Source organism: Ruditapes philippinarum, unplaced genomic scaffold (assembly GCF_026571515.1).
Source record: "Ruditapes philippinarum isolate M1 unplaced genomic scaffold, ASM2657151v2 ctg1384_1_1_1_1, whole genome shotgun sequence".
In the NCBI taxonomy this organism is placed as follows: Eukaryota; Metazoa; Mollusca; class Bivalvia; order Venerida; family Veneridae; genus Ruditapes; species Ruditapes philippinarum.
In genome coordinates this window covers 78078-99213 of record NW_026852092.1, presented here as the reverse complement: position 1 = coordinate 99213, position 21136 = coordinate 78078, and the positions used below count along the sequence as shown (strand labels likewise).

The window sequence follows — 21136 nt, the reverse complement described above, 5'->3', positions numbered from 1 at the left end:
CTCTGCCAAAAATCATCGAACCATGACCAAATTTGAAATTGACCTGCGCATTCCTTTGACATATCAATATGTCAAATTTGAGTTGAATGTTTAATACTGTTGGGGAGATAATAAACAGAAACTGAAAATTTCATATTATTTTCAAAGTTAAAGGGGCACAACTCTGCCAAAAATCATCGAACCATGACCAAATTTGAACTTGGCCTGCGCATTCCTTTGACGTATCGATATGTCAAGTTTGAGCTAAATGTGTTGTACGATTGGGGAGATAATGAACGGAAACTGAAAATTTCATACTATTTTCAAAGTGAAAGGGGCATAACTCTGCCAAAAATCATTGAACCATGACCAAATTTGAACTTGACCTGCGCATTCCTTTGACGTATCCATATGTCAAGTTTGAGTTGAATGTGTTGTACCATTGGGGAGTTAATGAATGGAAACTGAAAATTTCATATTATTTTCAAAGTAAAAGGGGCATAACTCTGCCAAAAATCATCGAACCATGACCAAATTTGAACTTGACCTGTATTTTCTCATGACATATCAATATGTCAAGTTTGAGTTGAATGTGTTGTACCGTTAGGGAGATAATGAACGGAAACTGAAAATTTCATATTATTTTCAAAGTAAAAGGGGCATAACTCTGCCAAAAATCATCGAACCATGACCAATTTCGAACTTGACCTGTATTTTCTCATGACATATCCATATGTCAATTTTGAATTGAATGTTTTGAACTGTTCGGGAGATAATGAACGGAAACTGAAAATTTCATATTATTTTCAATGTAAAAGGGGCATAACTCTGCCAAAAATCATCGAACCATGACCAATTTCGAACTTGACCTGTATTTTCTCATGACAAATCCATATGTCAAATTTGAGTTCAATATGTGCAAGGGTTATTAAGATAATGAACGGAAACTGATGATGACGGAAGGACGGAAGGACGGAATGACGGAATTACAGAATGACGGAATGACGGAACAGGGTAACACTATATGCCCCTGCCATTATATGGCGGGGGCATAACTAGTCAGATATAAATTATCAAATCTTAAAGCTATATTATTTTTAGAATTGATTTAATCCATTACAGCCCATAGATAGCTAATAGACTATTATTTACTAAGACAGGTTTATTTCCAAGCTTTAATACAAAAAGTATACAAAAGATATTATCAATGGTGTTTATATTAAGTGCTTTTTCTAGTAGACTGAAGTGCTCTATCATTTTACAAACACACCAAGATTGAAATGTTGCATGTCATCATGTCATTAAAGTACAGAATGGCTCCTGTTTTACTGGACCACAACTCCAGTCTTGTTCTACACCTATCTAATCTAACTAATTTCAAGACTTCTTCTTTCCAAATAACTTACTAATATATTCCAATAATTATAGGCATGTGTATACAAAAATCATGCCTTTTTTCAGTACTTGTATGGTTGAGCATTAGCAGTAGTGTATGTAAATCTCAATATGAAGTCTTAAAGGCGAGGAAATGTTCAAAATGTTATTCAAGTCCAATATTATTAAAATGCATTATTAATTAACTTTTCAAATATTATAAGGCACTTTTTCACTTCAAATGTAAGGCTAATATGAAGTTCACCATGACATAATGAACATAAAACAAGGCCATTATGCAAAAAGTACTGCTTTTATGAGAAACTTGGCTAATACGAGATTGGAGAATTTTGACTGGCTCTCCAACTCCGCCATTATAAATCTCCTTTTTTTTTCATTCAAAAAGTCACCATTTTGAATTGCTGCAAGGTACCTTAGGTTTCTAAGACATTTTCAAAACAAGAATCTCATTTGCAATACCTCACAACTACTGAATTTCACATAAGTTATTTTTTTGTTCACTACGTACTTAAGGTGACAACAGAGTCAATTATCACTGAAAATACCTAAAATGAGATTTTTTGCTTAGTATATTTATCAACCTTTTCTGAACACATTCGTGATTTAATTTTGGAAGCAGTTAGTCCAAAAAATGTGTTTTTAAACGTTTTAAAACGGTACCTGTACTATTTTTATCTGCTATCGCGTAACCTGTCAATTATCGATAACGCTCCGCCCCCTGTTGAGGCATCAATGAGGAAAATCGGTAGTTCCATATATGCGTGAATTACCGGTCCATACTGGTCCATACTTCTCGTAATTCAAGTATCGTACAAATACCGTACATCTTTTATGAATATCGTCTACCTTTTATTTAGCCTTTTTTATAAAATAAGAAATTGTCGGCCAATGTACGTAACATAATGTATGAAACATAAATAATTAAGCATAGCGACAAATCGCACGACCACGGGGTTGATTAAAAATATAGTTGCTAAAATATCCATAATGTGTGAAAATAATTTGTCTGTCCCGTTAATCTGATAGATATTACATTGAGTTTATGGACTTTTGTACGGATTCAAGGGCTTGCTTTATATTCAACCTCGTTTTCTAACAATGTCAAGTAAAACAACAACAAAAACAGACAACATTTTTTATGTGAACGCCTATATGACTTGTGGTAAGGTCTCCCTGACAAATTCTAAACCATTTTAGGTTGTCTAAGGATGATTATTTCTCTATGAATCAATAAAAAAAGATAATAAAATAAATTATCAGTGAATGCTTTGAATAAATTGTTCGCTAGTAAATCGAACACAGTACTAATAAACCTGGGAGAAAGTTTGGAATTTATTGTATATCCCAGTAGAAACTGGATCTCTATGCCGTGCATAGATGATTATCATGATAATAGAAGTCAAGAAGGTCAGATCATAATGATCGAGTGATACCTTTTATTTCTATTAAAATATGTGAAGCATTTATATCAATTTGGAGGAAAAAATATACAAAATCCCGTTCTTATTTGTACATCTACCATGGACTTTATAATACTGTCAGAAGCTCAGTTTTTTTTGTTATTTTAATTTATATTTTAACGGAATTTCATACACGAGTACACAGATAGAGTGACACTGGTATAATATAATAATAATGCTGATGATAATAATAATAAACTTCAAATGTGAAACAATTAAATACCCCGCTAGCGTTGCACAAATACGTCCCATTTCCCCCCGCCGAGTGCCTCAAATTTTACCGAAAGTCACGTGACATGTGCAACCGATACCAGACTAACGGTAAATCACGTTAAGATGTGAAGAAATTTCTGTTATAAACTGATATTAATCAGCAACTTTTTAATTGGTCAGATGTCACTGGGTCATAAAATGTTGTTAGTGTATGTTACCGCAACTTGTGACCCTCTCTGGTGCGATATTTGTGTATTATGTAATTATTTAGCGTGAAACGTAGGGGTCCGAGAGAGAACAGCCAATTTATGACACTTCGTTTGATGCGGATCGGACTAACTTTGAATCAGCATAACTTTTTTAATAATCAAGCAATTAACATGCGGTTTAAAGCACATGAAAGGGAATTCATTTACGGAGGGAACCGTGTCAGGGATTTTTGTTTGCTCAATCAGCGACTTAATTATCTTTAATTACGTAATATGTATGGTGAAAAAAGTCGCATAAAATGTTTGACGTTACGTAATATTTTTTTGAGAAAAGATAGACAAAATTTGAGACACGGTTCCCCAGATATTATAAGTATGTTTATTTTCCAAAAGTTTGATGACAAAAAAATAGAAAATGACTTTGATATGACGATTTAAAATTTAGGATTTTTATTAAAAATCAATCATTTACAAAGACATTTTTTTCAAATATGTTAGTTTTTATGATGATCAACGACATTTAATGCACAAAGATTAAATAAATAACAATTATTACTAAAATAAGTTGGTTTAAATGACATTTATGTGATTACCACGGAAAGTGTCTGTTGTCACCTTAACTTTTTTAGATTATGTGTAGTTAATCAATAAAATTCATGGCCAGGTGATTTTGATCACTTGCCTTAACCTTTGTAGGCCCGAATTCTGCCAGGAACTCTGGATTCTTCTATGAGAAGAAACTTAGTATAATCTAGCTTAAACTGGTGGTTATTCATTCAACTTGGGTTTCTGATTTATAAGTTGTATGATTATGATGATGAAAGGGATCACCTGAGATCTTCCTTTGCCAGTTTAGCTTACCTGATGGCCATTATTTAGGTCCCTGAACATGGTAAATCTTTTGTTTTTTCTACAAACCCTTGTCGATAAAGACACCATATGACAAACAGCACATTAATTCAGGTATTTTGGTACCACAAATCTATTGATCAGGTTTACAAAGAGATCAAAGCTGATATTTTGTTTGAAAATTATGAGAAAAAAGTATAAGCAGATATGTTACTGACAGATGAGAGAATGCAATTAACTCCAGTCAGAGTGGGTATATCTATCAGTAGATACAATTTTACTACTTGTTGTTTAGGTGTAAATATCTCAAATTTCATTGCATATTCAGCATTGTTTTGTATAAAATGCCTAAAAGAATTATGTTTCTTCAATGTAGTTTATGAAAGACAATAACGATGGATGAACGCTTTGAGAAATGTGGTAAAACTAGATAACTAAAATCCTAATTTTTTTTTCTTCATGTTTTTAAGCTGATTTTGATACATTTTTTCATACATATCAACAGTAATGATCTACTTCTAAACCGGCTTTAATGGATAACCAACCAGTAAATACCAATTTCTCTGCAAGTGACTGAAATCTGAAATCAGTAAGAGACAACTGACCATTAAACTCACTGTCAGAGATCAATGGTCACACAGAAATTATGTCTCATCAATTCTGTGGATTGAACCAGCAACCACTGGATTAGTTATTCCATGCCCTCCCTATAGAGTTAAGCAGGCAGACTTAAAATCCTAAGTTCATTATCATAAAAATACAGCAATCAATGGTAACCACATCCCCCTCCAGCCTTAAATGGCATTACGTTGGGACTTTAACATTTGTATTTTCAAACCCCATGTAAAAACTATGTCCTGCTGGAATAATCAGAAGGCATAATCTCACTGGCAGCCATAATTATGCTCCAATACTGTTGGACATTATCTAACCCTACTTGGCCACAAACCGAAAAAAAAACTAAACCCAAGAAGCAATGCATGGACAACTTCTTGCCTTTAATTACATACTTCACAAACCACTGGCAGCCCCCTCCTCTTCCCTACGAAACAACAGCTGTTGGTAGGACAGCCAGCTGTTGGTAGGACAGCGGTAAAACAAGAGCCTTGATAATGTAGAAAGTCCATGTAAGAGTAATGAGTCTTACACAGTGACCTCCAATTACGCTCTCAAATAAGTGTGTAAAATTTCAACCTAGCAGTTATAAAGAAAACAACTCGCTGCAAAAACTTAAAGTATGATGCTGATGCTTGGGTAAGAACAATAAATCTCCCTATTCTTTGAATGATTGAGCTAAAAATCATGATTTCTTCAATAACAGGCTTTCATTGGCCACCATACTGCCAACAAACAAATCACATGATAATTATTTCAATACCATTGGCATTTCAAGCCCTACCTAAGCACTAAGAAACAAGGCTTTATGTCACTTTGTAACCGGCTCTAATTAGACACCAAGCTTTATCAGACCATTGAAGTTCACCAACAAAGAGTAAAGCACTAGGTAATGATTGATATACCTGACACAGGGCTAATTGTTTTTTCTCATCCATTATAGGTTTATCTGCTTCAGTTTCTTCATTTAATCCTAGAAAATATGAGCTCAGCTACGATTCCTTGGTGAGAATTAGCTGAATGTAAAATCAAATCAACAATAGTCGGAAAATACCAATTAATTGAAATAAGCTGTATAGACCTTTAAGACTTTCTTTAGTTTATTGATAATGAATTACTAATAAAGCTGGTAAATCCCACCTTCACAGTAAATTATAGAAAGTGTATTGATTTGCTTGTTGAACCTTTAACACTTTAAATATCTAAAAAAAAGCCTTGTCCATCTTTCAATTTGGACAAGACAGTACATCATTTTTTGAAAATTATTTCATAATATGTACTGACTGAAAAAAGGACAGTACAGATGTGCCAACTAATCTTCATCTGCCAGCCTTTTTTTTTTAGATATCTAGAGTGTTTTTTACAGTTCCGTTTTATTAGTCTTGGAAACATAGTGTAGTGGCCTTATTAGAACATACAGTATCAGCCTAAGATATATGGGGTAGTGATATTGAATACACAGGGTAGTGGCTTTGGAAACATAGTGACACTGAAAGCATATTTTATGGTAGTGGCTATGGATACATAGTGTAGTGGGCTGGGAGACAAAAAGTAATGGCCTTGAAGACATAGTGTAGTGGGTTGGGAGACAAAAGGTAGTGGCCTTGGAGACATAGTGTAGTGGGCTGGGAGACAAAAGGTAGTGGCCTTGGATACATAGTGTAGTGGGCTGGGAGACAAAAGGTAGTGGCCTTGGAGACATAGTGTAGTGGGCTGGGAGACAAAAGGTAGTGGCCTTGGATACATAGTGTAGTGGGCTGGGAGACAAAAGGTAGTAGCCTTGGAGACATAGTGTAGTGGGCTGGGAGACAAAAGGTAGTAGCCTTGGAGACATAATTATATATAATTATTATTATTTGCTTTGGATACCTAGTAACATTGAAGGCATATGGTAGCAGCCTTGGCTACTGAGTGTAGTGGCCATTATGGCAAAGGATAGTGGCCTTGTATACTTAGTGAAGTGGCCTTGGATATATAATCTAGTGGCCTTAGTGACAGATGCCTTGTGTACATAGTGCTGTGGCCTTGGATACATAGTGTAGTGGCCTTGGATACATAATGTAGTGGCCTAGGTGACAAAAGGCAGATGCCTTGCGTACATAGTGCAGTGGCCTTGCAGACTAAAGGTAAAGGCCTTGGATACATAGTGTTGTGGCTTGCAGACAAAAATTAAAAGCCTTGGATACATAGTGTAGTGGCCTAAGAGACACACAAGCAGGTAGTCACAAAGCTGAAATACAAATTTTTCAAAAGAAATGAATGCAAGTTCTAACATAAACGTTATTAGTAAAGAATTCTGCCAAGTGGTTAGATATGATAGATGTACAATAAAACCTGTGTTGTGGTCCAGTAAAACAGGAGCCATTCTTTAGTTCAATGACATGATGATCATGACATGCAACATTTCAATCCTGGAGTGTTTGTAAAATGATAGAGTACTTCAATATTCATGTAAACACCATTGATAATATCTTTTGTATCGTTTTTTGTAATAAACACACCCAGTTATCTAAATGTTAGGCTTTTTGCTATTTATAATAGTGATTAACCTTTGCCAGAAATATAATATAAAACTGAAACTTAGTAATGAACACCAGCAAAATCTGCATATATGTATATTTTGACCAGGCTCCTACATTATTTTACAGTAAAACCTTTGAGAAATTATGTCCTTTGGTAACATTATTAGTAACCTTTATTAATAATGAATGTAATTTTGCAATAACATAAAAGTAAATGCTAAGAAAAATGAAATGGAAAAACAACAATATTGTCACTATTCAATTTTTTACTGCACCCAATATTATTACTGTTTTGTTCAATATAACAACACATAAAATACTAGGAAATAGAAATTAATCAATCTATACTGTTGCACTTCCTGTCACCTCTTTTTGCTCTTTAGCCTTATGCATGAAATACAGTTTCCATTTAATTGTTTGTCTGTTTACAATGAAGCCAATGAGCTATTGAGATTACCTTTTACTTATGCATAGGAAAATCTTAGTTTTAAGTCTGCTAGCAGCAAATTCTATTCAGACCTCGTTGATCAGTATGCATAAAAGCATAATCACTAATTTAATAATGAAATAATTCATAAAATAAAGCAACTTATTCCTTTTGTTGCACCAATACAGCTGGAAAGTTGCCAATATCATTACCATATACCTTGACAATACCTGTGAGACACTTTATAATACAGGGAAAATGTAAATTGCCTAGAAAAGACTATAATTACCATTACATCTCTCTCCTGATCATAATTAATCTTATAATTTCTAGTCAGGTGTAAAATATACTCCCCACATACACATTTCTTTGAAATCATTAGCAATGATTTGCAGATTTATTTAGCAATTAGTTAAGAAATCATAGCATGTAAAACAGAGTACAGGTAAAACATTATGTACTTGATTGCCGTCTTTGATCACTGACAATAGTAATCACAGGAAAAGGTGTGAGAGGGTCAACCTTATAAATATATCAATATACTTCACCAAAGAAAACTGTTGTAACTGATTTATTGAGAATGTTTAGATAAAACACTTTTGCTTTGTACTCCTGATTAAAACATATTTCAAAGGAAGCATGTAATTTGTAATAAAACTGTCTTCTGAACATGCAAAGAGACACATTAGAAAGGGATAAAAGGCAGTAAAATGAGATAAAATTCCCCATAGTTAAATGTTTCTCTCTAATGCTGTCTCAACATGCATGCAAAAGAAAAGAAAATCTGTCATTGTCTAGTGGCTTCAATATAAGTGGGTGGTCTCTAAAACAAGGGGTTATTAAATGATCAATTAATAGTATAATTGAAGCAGCTATTCTTATCAATGCAGCATAATTTTATAATAATTAATAACAAGTATGACAGTGATAAAAATTATTGTTTAGAAATTGATAAGATATTAAGTCACATCAACATAAACTCAACCTCAATTGATTTCTTTCCATCAATACATATGGAGAAGACATCAGGTGCACCTCTAGGTCATATTGAGGAACACATCAGGCGCCCATCTAGGCCATATAGAGGAAGACATCAGGTGCCCCTCTAGGCCATATAGAGGAAGACATCAGGTGCCCCTCTAGGCCATATAGAGGAAGACATCAGGTGCCCCTCTAGGCCATATAGAGGAAGACATCAGGTGCCCCTCTAGGTCATATAGAGGAAGACATCAGGTACCCCTATCCCCTAGGGCATATGAAGGAACACATCAGGTGCCACTCAAGATCACTAGGTCATATGGAGGTAATCATCAGGTGCCCCTTTAGGCCATAATTATGGAACTTTACATCAGGTGCCCCTATAGGACATATGGAGGAACACATCAGGTGTCCCTCTAGGCCATATGGAGGTAAACATCAGGTACCCTGCTAGGACATATGGATATGGATGTTAGCATCAGGTGCCCCTTTGGCAATATGGAGGAACACATAAGGTGTCCCTCTTGGCCATATGGAGGTAAAAATCAGGTGCCCTGCTAGGAAATATTGAGGTAGATATCAGGTGCTCCTGTAGGCCATATGGATGTTAGCATCAGGTGCCCCTCTGGGCCATATGGAGGAAAACATCACGTGCCCCTCTAGGCCATATGGAGGTAAACATCAGGTGCCCTTCTAGGAAATATTGAGGTAGATATCAAGTGCCCTTTTAGGCCATATGGAGGTTAACACCAGGTGCCCCTCTAGGACATATGGAGGAACACATCAGGGGACCCTCTAGGCCATATGGAGGTAAAAATCACATGCCAGATAGGGGATATGAAGGTAGATATCAGGCGCCCCTTTAGGCCATATGGAGGTAGACATCAGGTATCCCTATAGGCTACATAAAGGAACACATCAGGGGACTCTCTAGGCCATATGGATGTTATCATCAGGTGCTCCTCTAGGACATATGGAGGTAGACATCAAGTGCCCTTTTAAATCATATGGAGGTACACATAAGGTGCCTATCTAAGCATTATTTCAGGCATCAAGCAGGCACATAAGTAGAACAACTAACCTTCCATACAGTTACATGATAGCTTTTCCACACAAAAGAATCCAAAGCCCCTAGTGGGATTCAAACCAAAAGCAGCAAGGGGAAATCATAAACATTACTTAACATTGATTTGACACTATAACAGAGCAATGGCATAAATAACTTTCAACCCTTTCACACAATTAAACATTGATTGGACACCATTGCAGATGACATCAATAATCATCAACATTTTTTCACACTGCTAAGTATTAATTGGACACTATAACAGATGGCATTTAGAATTATCAACATTTTCACACTGCTAAATATTGGTATAACACTTTATCTAAGTATCAAAATTTTTAAACTGCTAAATACTAATTTGACACTCTTGAAGATGACTTCAATTATTCTTAACATTCTTACACTGTTTTACACTGATTTGATACTATTACAAATGGCATCAATAATATACATGTATAAATCTTTTTACGCTGCATAAATTCAATTTGACACTTCTAAAAATGAAATTCATAAATTGATATCAACTTAATTACACTACTAAATATTAATTTGACATACTTTATAAATAATTATCAACCTTTGCAGTACAAAATTTGCCTAATTCATCTCACTGCTTTAATTAACATTGATGATGACATAAATTAAAAAAAACCATACATTCTGAATTCAATTAAATGATATTTAGAGCGTTGAACATCATTGTAAAATATCAATAAAAATTAGCATTTTATCATCTGAACTTATATCATAGTCAATCAATTTTAATATATAAATGTATAATTGAAGAAAATAACTGACAACAAGGATAAGGCCCATCAGCTTTCAGATCTGATTCTTTTTCATGCATTTCATGTGTTGTAAAGTTTTATTTGTAATTAAATGTGTATACTTGTTTGAAATAAACTGAAAATTGCTGACAGTCAAACTTTAAAATGAAGGACATCTGTTATGTAAGATCACCTAAAAAAATCTTGTAAAATACAGACCGAAAAATCCAACATTGTAAACAAGCAACTTAAACATATAGCAAAATAACCTGCTTTCATAGACCTTAAATCTCAAGAAAAAAACAACAACAAAAAATGTACAAACAAAAACAAAAAGCACCATTATTTTCACAAATCTGATATAATTTTTAAAATTTCCTGAAAGGCACGTATTTCACAATGTCTGCAATTTGTCTGCCATTTTTAATTTGTTCAAATCTTTTCTTTTTAAAAAAAAATATATGCCCAATTAACACTTTTGAAAACTCTTGGGATAATTAAATGATAAATTTCTGTGACCAAAGGTTCTACTGTAAGCATTTATATATCAGGCACAAATGAACATTAATCTGGAACCACAGACATTTTGTAGATTTTACAAGCTTGAGGGAATTCTTCGAACACACAGCCACATCAGGTGCAGGCAAGTATGATCTAAACTTCAAAAACAATAATTCTGAAATTCTGATTATAACGCTATTGTTTTCTAAATGTTAAAAGTCATCCATGTAAGATAGATCTGAGACAAATTAAATTCCAAAGGTCTTGCTGAAACATTTCATAATTTCATGAAAATGAAAACCAAAAAAAAAACGCAATTGGAAAGAAAAGTCACTGATGATAACATTATACTTTATACTAAAATCTTCATACAAAAACGAAAACGTCATTCTCTACGAACTTTAATTCATAATAAAATACAATATTTTATAAAACTTACCATGAAAATAGATAATGCATAAGACAACAGATCATTTCAACAGAAAATATAACATACCTTTATTTGTAATTCACGATCAGTTGCACACAGAAATCTGAAACGATAGAAGCATACAAAAACTGATAAATTCCTTAATTCCACAAAATATCTGTATCACTGCCTTGAGCATAAAATTCAATTTGACTTCAGTCTCTTTAAAATAAAGTCACATGAATACTTGACAAGCCTTTGTCTTGCCTGACAGTTTCATTGCTGTAAAATTTTGTCAATACAGAATGCATAAATTGTTTTAAAGATGAAGAAAATTGTAGGAGATAGACCTTGTTTTTCACAAATTGTTTTTGCTACTGTGAAAAAAGATTCTTCGGATATTTACTAATAGATTCGTCATGGAGATATCTCTTCAAAATAAACTGTGGCCGTAGAAAATAAGTACAAACTACTAGTAGTCTTAATACATTGTTTAATGTAATATAAAAATAAAAAAATGATGTCTTCCCTCATTTTATTTTCTATTAGTGTCAATATTTTTCACCAGGTTTTAAATATAAATCAAACTGTAACTAAGGAAACAAATTTATCAGTGTTATCAGAATCATACAATGTCATAAATTAACAAGAGCTTCTCCTGTCAGAGATAATACATTCACAGTATTAACTATTGTAACATGTACAATATTAAAATGTGATAGAACTCAACTGAAAAACAAATAAAACATAGAAACAAGTGACAATTATTGATCACATAAGAATTTAACGCAATCATAATTGTCACCTTGACCTTTGACATATCAACCTCGAAATCAGTAGAGGTCATGAACAGTAACTTGCTCTGCCCAATGTCCTTACAAAATAACACAAACATAGGCTTACACCTTCTCAAGTTTTTTTTAATCAGACAAACCTTTACACTAAATGCCACTGAGATCATTAAACTTCTTTTACCATATGGTCTCATAAAGATCACTAGAACTCCGCGAGTCGGATGTGTCGCCTTGTGAGCAATGTAGTTTAGGAGAAATGGCCCGGACAAAAATGAAGTATGAAAAATAACAAAGGGCAATAACTAAAAAAATAATAAGTGCAGATCAGCAGTTTCTGTGCACTGCACTTCTTATCAATAAGATCTATCATTCTATGACGTTTCAAGTCCATAGCTTTCATACTTGAGGAGAAATGACCAGGACAAAAATAAAGTAAGAAAATCAACAAAGGGCAATAACTCAAAAAATAAGAAATGCAGAATATCAGTTCTTATGCACTGCACTTTTTCTTAATGAGATCTATCATCCTATGAAGTTTCAAGTCCATAACTTTTATACTTTCGGAGAAATGGCCTGGACAAAAATTAAGTATGAAAATTAACAAAGGGCCATAACTCAAAAAATTAGAAATGCAGAGTACCGGTTCTTGTGCACCGCACTTCTTCTTAATGAGATCTATCATCCTATGAAGTTTCAAGTCCATAGCTTTTATACTTAAGGAGAAATGACCCGGACAAAATTAAAGTATGAAAATAAACAAAGGGCAATAACTCAAAAAATAAGAAATGCAGAGTACCTGTTCTTGTGAACTGCACTTCTTCTTAATTAGACCTATCATCCTATGAAGTTTCAAGTCCATGGCTTTTATACATTAGGAGAAATGGTCAGGACAAAAATAAAGTATGAAAATTAACAAAGGGCAATAACTCAAAAAATAGGTAGTGCAGAGTACCGGTTCTTATGCACTGCACTTCTTCTTAATGAGATCTATCATTCTATGAAGTTTCAAGTCCATAGCTTTTTTAGTTGAAGAGAAATGGCCCGGACAAAATTAAATTATGAAAATTAACAAAGGGCAATAACTCAAAAAATAAGAACTGCAGAGTACTGGTCCTTGTGCACTGCACTTCGGGTTATTGAAAGAAGCATGCATACCAAGTTTGAAGTCAATCAGACTTATAGTGACTGAGTTATGCTCCGGACAAGCTTTAGGGGCCGCCGACAACGACGCCGACAACGACGCCGCCGACAAAAGTAACCCCTATATGTCACCTTTTCAAGGCGACACAATAAACTGGCCATGGGAAAATGTCCCTACCAAGTTCCACTTACATAGGCTCTTGTCTACTTGATCAGAAAAGGATTTTATACAAAAAATCAATATGACCTTGACCTTTGACCCTATGGCTTTAAAATCTACTGACCAGAAGAATGTCCATAACAAGTTTTACAAACCTTAGATTCAGGTCTTTCTAAATTCATGTTCAAAATTCAATTAATTGCCACCTTGACCTTTGATGTCAGAATCAATAGGGGTCAGCTACAAACTAATGTTCCAATCAATTTTCATATTACTTGGCCTACTTGCTCTCAACTTATGGAGAGGACAATGGTTTTCCACTAAGTGCCAATGTGATCTTTACCTTTGACCCAATTGGAACTCAAAATCAGTAGGGGTCATTCAATGACAATAGTGAATGCCCCAAATATTATAATTAATCTTCTTAGACTGTCCACTACACTGTCCTCATTGGATATAATGAGATCATAGGGACTATGCTTAATTCCTTGTTATATGGACCATTCCAGTGTTTACAGTTTTATGAAAATTGGCTTACTTGTTATCCAATTTGTACACTGAGATAATACATAGCCACTGGTTGACCTGGTTTGCACAAAAGAACACATGGTTTTGCCTGATACTGCTTGTGAGCAGTTGACCTAGCAATGAATTGAAAAGGTGTGGCTAAATGTTCCGCTACAAAAAACCGGAAAGGTCAATTGGTGACCTCTTGTAATGGGACCAAACATATTCAAAAATCCATAAATTTCAGGCTATTTTTTTTCTTCTTTTGTTTTAATTATCATACCTTCTAGAGTAATAAAGGCTGGTAACACTGAATTTTAATGCAAGGATATTGCTTTTTTTAGTAAGCTTTCTAAATTTTCGTTTTTAAATTTTCGTGAGTGCTTAGCATGTACTTTTCATGATTGTGCACACAGCATAACTGGTGTGACATTTTTGATAAACACTTATGAAACATTTCATGGTACATTTCATCATCTATAGCACAATTTAGCCTGTAGAACAATTTAGCCTGTATACTAGCCTAACAATCCAACTATTGATCAATTATTATTACTTTGATCATTTGCAATGGGACAAACTGGCACAGACAAGGTGCGAAACACCTGACCTTGTTATAACTTGTAAAAATTGCTCATGGAACAATGAATATACCTTACCTAAAACAGATCCTCTTATAAACAAGGGAAGTAAAAGGGAAATGGCCAAGACTCAGCAAAATTTATAAGTGATGTACACTGTACAATGGTTTCATGGCCTTACACTTTTATAATGGTGGCATTTTGAGAGTTTTAAATCACAAAATGTACAGAAAATGTTGCAGAAAGAAAATAACTCTTTCAATCACAGAAAGCCATTATTTATCTTCCTCCAATCTACAGCCAATCATCATGTAGGGACATGGTGTCTGTAAATAAGAAAAAACAATCACTCTCTGATATTGGTTTATCAAATTTGATGGTGTTACAATAATCTATCTTATTTTCACCATGTCAACGAGACAGAGAAACAAGAATTACTTCAGTCTCATTGACATCTGAGATTGATTACAAAATGATAACAAATATGGTCACTTAATTCTAAAAATCCGGCAAGGATTTACTGAATGTATCCTGACCACTTGAAATTTAACCTTTTATGTTTGATGCAAACATTACAATGCAATTAGATAAGTTTAATATAATTAATAAACCTTATATTTTCCAACTAAATGTAACCTTCCAACTAAAAGTTAGTTTCCATCGTACACTTCATTAACCATTTACAAAAAGTACTGTGTTAATTATTTTTCCTTTTTTTTTTTGTTGTTTGATCATTTTTGATTTTACATCATACAGACACAGTTACTTCAAATGAAAATAAATGATAACTACAATTATCATAAACATTAGTAATATAACTAAGCAGCCAAAAATGTATAGGAATCAAAACACTTGGTATTAATTAATGACTGAAAATTGGTGGACAGATTTTCAAGGTGTCGAGGGAATTATTCTCAAAATTTGCATAAAAGTTATCAGTCTAGACCAGATAGATCAAATGGTACACAAATCTCGGATTAGTTCCAGTCATGTCAAAAACACCTCAGTGGAGTCCCTTTTAAGTTGTTTTAAGTCAAAATATTATGTTCATATAAATTAGCAATTTTCAAAATATTCTATATCATTCAAAGGTGGTAAATTAAAACCTCAAAAGAACTTTTTTACATTTTTATTTAAAGTGTATGAAGTTTTATACTTGCTACCCATGGATTGTAAATATATTATTTCTACAGTGATTAAAATGATTACTGAATACTTAAAATGAAAGAAACTTGTCAGATTTTTTTATTAAAAGCAAGAGGGAGCATGCATGAAATCATCACCAAACCTACTTAAACTTGCAGCTGAATATTTAGCCCAGATTTTTTTCCTGTTTTACATACATTATGTTTGTCAAATTACAATGGCATTCATCGTTTCAAGTTTTTCAATAAATGACTATAGGATTAAGAAAACAATATATACTGTTTTTAAATTGTTTATAAAATATTTCATCTGATAATTAGCTTTAAATAATTACAGTATTATTCAAAATCAGAGATATATAAACATGTACTAATTATATAGATACATAATTATCAGAATCAGTTGAAAAAAAAACAACATAATACATAATATGAATAGGAACTTAAATTTGAAGTACTATAAATAATTAAACTTTAAAAAAAGAACTGATTTTTTTTTTATCCCAAAAACAAAATAATATTACCTTAATGATATTGCAGAGAAAGCAAATTAGACATAATTCCGAGGAAAACATTGTAACTCTGTTATGTAAATTGAACGGCCGTTCAAAGTAAAGTTACAATTACATCGAAAGATTTTATGCATGACACACAATAAGCAGTGTTTTCAGTAACAACAATTTGTAAACAGACCATTGTCATCTTAGCAGACAAGAGGAAAATATTCAACAATTTAATAAAAGTGTTATCTCATGCGAAAACCTTTTCAATAAGACTAAACCATAGGAATCCAAACAAGGCCCTTATTTCATTTCTTGTAATGAATTCAATAGATAAAAAGTACTTTCTATGCCATGGTAAAAACAATTTTTACTGAAAGACGTAGGCAATTAGTCAATAATTACCGGAAGACGTAAGCAATAAGTCAATAATTCAATATATATAAGTACAAAATAAATTAAGTACATTATACAATTAGACAATATTTAGACAGTTTAAATACTGAAAGATCATGACTATAACATGCTGCTCTATGTACTGTTATAAGTTCCTTTTTTTTTTTTAAAAATTCCAACAGTACAAATGTACTCAATATAAAGTAAAAGTGAATGTTTTGAGGAACTGCAATTTTGTTTTGTATCATATAAAGCAAAGAAGGAAAATAAGGAAAATTTAAACTTACTTAACTTAAACTAGCGCAGAGTTTTCTGAATCTTGGCAAGACTAAAGAGAATCATATTTGATAAAAAAAAAAACATTAAGGACGTTTTTAGGAGTAATTTCATATAGGTAAAATTAAAACTGTTCAATAGAATTTCTTTAAACTTGGCATGTTGTTAGAATATGATAACAGAAACATTTTAAACGAAAAAAAAAATGGTGTCACTCTTCTCATTTCAAGTATCCTAAAGTAAATCTTAAGTAGCACCAACCTCACTCTTTGAGTTTAGGCCCCCTGCAATGACTTTAACTATTTTTCCACAGCAGAAAACTCAAAATCAAGCATGATCCTTACACTTGCTCTTATTAAAACCAGTTGCAAAATAATGCTACACATAAGGATCTGACAGACACCAATGCCAGGTCACATTCTTGCGACTTTATAATCAGCCAATCAACAGCCAGCTTTCATGTTTCTGTAACGAATTTAGTTTCTAATTTTAAATGATGGGAAAGGGTAATTTTTAAAGATATAACAAGTGAACAAAAATAGTGGCACTTATTCTTTCTGATTTTTTTTATTGATTTTTTTTTATTTAAGTGTTTAGATCACAAAGCTTTCACTAAATTTTGAACAGTTTAAAGTTAAGGTAATTATAACAACAGTGAAAATGAAAGACAAAATGCAATAATATGTTTAATTCCATTAACATGTGTCTTATAACACAGTGAATTTTAAATTAGTGGGAGGTCAATGAGGGTAAATTTTGTAAATCAGTTAAAAATATGTATAATATTTGAGCAGCTTTAAAGCAGCACACCTCCAGATTTATGCTAATTTTCATAAAAAATTTAAAATATGTGTAAACATATAAAAATGTGTAGTGTCACCAAAAGGAAGCAATGTACACCTAATTACTTGCACTTACAACTCATGTAAATTACTTAAAAATAGGTAAAAATGTGAAAAAAGGCCTTAACTGCATTAGTAACGCAGTAGTAATATAGTCATAATATTGAAAAATTCAACCATTAACCACATATAACATGTCAATTATTACTTGAATCTTTAATATTTTTACATTTCTAAAGTCTAAGTAATATTTTTAAGTCTGATTTTATTGAAATATTTTGGCTTATCTGGAGGCATGTAGCTTTAAAGTATATTTCACCTGAAATGATACCAATTATGTTTATTTAAGATATTTCTTGTTTTTCCTTCATTATCAAGAGATTGATTTCTTTGCACTTCAAATTTCCTGATATTTGAATAAAAAAGTAGTGTAATAGCTAGAAAATAAACAAAATTTTAGAACAAATGCAAATACACTTAAAATCTTTAAATGGATTTTCTATATTTCAAAAACAAATTAAAGTACCATCTTTGGTACGGGTGCTCTTTTTTAAGCACTTGTATATTCTTATACATTGTATAATCTTATACATTTACTGCATCAATTGTTATGAATCTTTTACAGTATCTCTCATGTCAATTTCTACTGTTTGTTAAATAACATGCCATTAATACATGATAGAATATGTTCATTCCTGACAAAATTTCCAATAGCCACTGTAGAGAAAACACTGTAACTGTAGAAATTGTTCCTGGTTATCATTATTGGTTTCTATGACAATGATTTCTCAAAACAGTGTATAACTTGGAGAAACAAGTATTAAATTCCCACAAAAATCAGATTAAACAAGATAATTTGAAATAATCCATTTAATAAAAGGCTCTATTTAATAAAATTCTCTAATCTAATAAACAAAAGAGTTAAAGTGGAGCATTGATCTAACATTCAAATATTGTCTGATTGCTGATTTAAGGGATTAGATATAAACAGCCTTTCAGATAAGTGTTACTGTGAGCAGAATTTATATCAGAGGTTACATTTGTAACTATATTAATCTATAGGCATGCACAAGTAGTGGTTGACATGCATTAAAGATCAACCACACCAACAATGAAAAGGTTATGGCAAATGTTCAGCATGACCTCAGCTGCTCCTACTTTATGCATCAGAAAACACCATTATATTAGTAGCTGTAACCTCATCAATGGATAATGTCATCATATGAAAGAAACTAGATTTAAACCCATAGCCTGATAAATGGTCCTGAGAAGTGAATCCTTTTGGAAATTATCCATAATTAACAATTACTGTTTACACAAGAACATTATTTACTCTCCAGATATCAATACATTATATTTATTTAAGTCAGCATGTTGCATTAATTTGTCTTTGAATAAGACAGTTTTTTCCAGTAATTTAATAATTGGATTTTAAACTCCAGGGATTTATTGTTTGGCTTCAAATTCTGTAAAAAGATTCTGACAATGACAAAATTAATAATTTACGTTCTATTTACTCAAATTAGCAATGAATGTTACCAATTAATTATTGTCTTAAAAGTTACCTCTGAGTGTTCTTTGACATAGAAAAATTATATGATTGACATTTATAAAGTACTAATATTATCAGTTTAAATTTTTGTCATTACTAATTCAGGGCAAGTGTAATGTAAAACAAGAGGGCCATGATGGCCCTAGATCGCTCACCTGACTTATCAAACTCATCCAAACAATTACCTAGACAAGCATTCTGACCAAGTCTCATGACAGGTGAGTCAAAAATGTGACCACTACAGTGTTAACAAGGATTATCCATATTTGAGCAGTGCGACCTAGTTTTTTACCCAGGTGACACATATTCAAACTTGACCTAGAAATCATCAAAACAAACTTTCAGACCAATTTCCAGGATACTTGGATCAAAACAGTAGCAACTAGTGTTAACAAATTTTTTCTATTTTTAGCTCCGGTGACCTAGTTTCACATGCGATTTCGAACTCATCCAAGCAATTACCTAGACAAGCATCCTGACCAAGTTTGATGATAATTGAGTCGAAAATTTGACCACTAGAATGTTAACAAGGTTTTTCCATATTTGGGCGGTGTGACCTAGTTTTTCATCCAAGATGACCCATGTTCGATCTTGACTTAGAAATCATCAAAACAAACTTTCAGACCAATTAACAGAATATTTGGATCACAACAGTAGCCACTAGAGTGTTAACAAGATTTTTCTATTTTTAGCTCCTGTGACCTAGTTTTTCATCCGAGATATTTCCCATGTTCGATTTATTCCCAGCAATGACCTAGACAAGTTTCCTGACCAAGTTTGATGACAATTGAGTCCAAATTGTGACCACTAGAGTGTTAACAAGGTTTTTCTATTTTTAGCTCCTGTGACCTAGTTTTTCATCCGAGATGACCCATGTTCGAACTCATTCAAGCAATTGACTGGACAAGCATTCTGACCAAGTTTGATGATGATTGGTTCAAAAATGTGACCACTAGAGTGTTCACAAGGTTTTTCTATTTATAGCTCCTGTGACCTACTTTTTCATCCGAGATGACCCATGTTCAAACTCATTCAAGCTATCAACTAGATAAGCATCCTGACCAAGTTTGATGATGATTGATGCAAAAATGTGACCGCTAGAGTGTTAACAAGGTTTTTCTATTTATAGCTCCTGTGACCTACTTTTTCATCCGAGATGACCCATGCTCGAACTCATCCGAGCTTTCAACTAGATAAGCATCCTGACCAAGTTTGATGATGATTGAGGCAAAAATGCGACCGCTAGAGTGTTCACAAGTAATTGTGGACGTACGATGTATGACGGACGACGTACAACGGACATTCACCAATCCTTAAAGCTCACCCTGAGCAAGCTCAGGTGAGCTAAAAAGGTTTACAGATTCCCTGCTACATATATAAGTACAAGGAACTTGAATAAACTTACATATAGAAAACAATTCTATTTTAACCTTTTAACCTATAAAGGTTATGTACACTGTGATTAAAAATGTCAAACAAGAAGAACAATTCTTAGGAGCAAAAAGCATTGCATTGCTTGGCTTCATTTGCCACACCTGGTATTATCAAATAAATTTAGACAATCAAAATGTGATATTATAGTAACTATATCATATGCCTCAGTTTGGAGAGGGAAAAAGAAGAACTGCTAGAAGAACTGTTAAGCTTCATTGACATATGAAAATTATGAAAATAATGTTACTGCAGCAGTAGAGGAAATAATGTAGAGGGGATAAGTCCTGTATGAAACATCAAATTTGCCATTAGTTTTTCATAAACTGACAGACTCTTAAATGCTATGTAAAGAATACCATTCAACAGTTTTATTTTAATTTTTAGTATCAGTCACCTTGACCCTAGATCATGGGTAGATG

At 32.9% G+C, this 21136-nt stretch overlaps 1 protein-coding gene across 3 annotated transcripts in view; it reads right to left on the bottom strand.

Annotated features, from left to right (window-relative positions):
* The window catches only part of LOC132749031 (zinc finger CCCH domain-containing protein 10-like), a 219062-nt gene that overhangs the window by 124257 nt on the left and 73669 nt on the right, over nt 1–21136 (bottom strand). For all 3 annotated transcript variants that reach the window (XM_060738713.1, XM_060738727.1, XM_060738706.1), the window contains exon 4: nt 11478–11514. The gene's annotated coding sequence lies outside the window, so the exon portion shown is untranslated. The remainder of the gene's footprint in view (nt 1–11477; nt 11515–21136) is intronic.